This window comes from Jaculus jaculus, chromosome 1 (assembly GCF_020740685.1).
Source record: "Jaculus jaculus isolate mJacJac1 chromosome 1, mJacJac1.mat.Y.cur, whole genome shotgun sequence".
Lineage (NCBI taxonomy): Eukaryota > Metazoa > Chordata > Mammalia > Rodentia > Dipodidae > Jaculus > Jaculus jaculus.
In genome coordinates, this window is record NC_059102.1 from 102,085,974 (window position 1) to 102,088,056 (window position 2,083).

Consider the following 2,083-nt stretch of genomic DNA (forward strand, 5'->3'; position numbering starts at 1 on the left):
CTACCCCTGCCTCCGAGGGCTGGGATTAAAGGATTAAAGATGTGCCCCACCACTCCCAGTTTTTCCTTGTCTTTCTCTCCTACCTCAAGCCTCAAGATCCCTGTAGGTAGGTAGGAGGGGGAGAGAAGAGGAGGAGAGAGGAAGGGAGGGGAGGGAAGGGAAGGAGGAATGAGATATAAAGAGCCTCACGGAGATCAGCTTCAAATAATTTCAAAATGGAATTGACTCCTTGGAATTGGTTTGGGTTTGGTTTGGGACATCTTGCTATATGCCACAAACTTGCTATATGCCACAAACTTGAGATCCTTTTGCCTCAGCCTCCTGAAGGCCTTGGATCACATGCGTGTGCCATAACTAGACTAAATCAATTCTAGAAGGACCCTCCCCCCACCGGATGTGTGAGCATGGGTGCACATATACAGTGGTAAGCGTGTGACAGGACTATCTCAAGTTTATTAGTCCTTATCTTTCACCTCCTTTGAGGTCAGAAACATTCTTAAATCCTTCCTGTTGGAAGACATCCAGGTCTCAAATTACTGCTAGAAACAAACAAAAACAATGGCTTCTTTTCTCACTAGAAACTTTTGTTTACATTGTGATTTGTAATTGCAGTGCTTCACTCATGAAGAGGTAATATAGTTTGGCCAAAAAATAAAAAATAAGGAAAATAGTAGTAACTACAGTGGACCCCTAAATATTAGAAGTTTTAAAATGTGTGTGTGCCCATATGCACGTGTGCACAGGTGTGCATGCCCATGTGTATGGGTGAATGCACATCAGGGTTTCCTTTTTTGCTTTGTTTTTGAAATATGGTCTCACTCTAGCCCAGTATGACCTGAAACTGTCATTCTATAGTCCCAGGCTGGCCTTGAACTCACAATGATCCTTCTACTTCTGCCTCCCCAGTGCTGGGATTAAAGGCATACACTTCTACCCTCAGCTACATCAGGGTTTCTTTTTCTTGCTTGTTTGTTTTTTGGTTTTTCAAGGTAGAGTCTTGCTCTAGCCCAGTCTGACCTGGAATTCACTATATAATCTCAGGGTGGCTTTGAACTCACAGTGATCCTTCTACCTCTGCCTTCAGAACTCCCCTGTGCATCTGGCTTACATAGGTCCTGGAGAACTGAACAGGGATCCTTTGGCTTTGCAGGCAAATGCCTTAACTGCTAAGCCATCTCTCCAGCCCCCATATTGGAATTTTAACAAACAGACTTTTATGTGTTTACTATGTTCAAAGGAAAGATTGAGAACTTCAGCTGAAAGGATAAAAGTTGCCCTATTTCTGCTGCCCTGTTTTCTAGCTGCTCTGCTAACCTGCCTTTTTAAGCTTCTGTAATATGGCTTGCTTGCTGCTGCACTGAATCACAGAACTGCCATTTTGCAACTGCCTCCATTTTGTAAAAAGTATACCATGAGGACCTGACCTTTTGTACGCCCTACCCAATGCCTAAATTCCAGGAACTCGAGCTGAACAATCAACTCCTAGTTCCTCATAAAGACACAACCAATCAATGGTCAACACATATCTGAAGTCCCTAGACACGAGCCCACCCCGTGGGCCCCACCCAATCAGAAGGACCCATGGCTGAAAAGCCCCTATAACTCTGCATACCTGTGGTTTTAGCCTTTATAAGCTGACCAAACTTGTGGCTAGGGGCTCTTCACCCCTCCTGCGAGAGGAATCTGTGTTGAGCCCCGATGCATCAGATTCAATAAACCTCGTGCGGTTTGCATTGAGAGTGTCCTGCGTGAGTGTTCTTGGGGTCGCATAGACAGCCCTGAGCAGGGACCCCTCTGGGGAACCCCACATTTGGTGCATGGGCCGGGAATCTCTACAAGACCCCAGACCTCATTTAGGACCCCTCAGAGGTAAGAGGCGCCTCCTGTCTTGTCTGTGTACGTCTGTACTTTTATCTCTGTCCTCTGGAAAAATTCTCAATTTCAACCGGTTTCAGTATCTGGATGCCTTCCCTTTGGGTGCTCTGAGTCAGGGCTGACGGGCCTGAGGACCACCACCCAGCAATCTGGAGGACGCTCCTGATTGCCCCCAGGAGACAGGTTTTTCTGTCTCCTATCTGAAGAA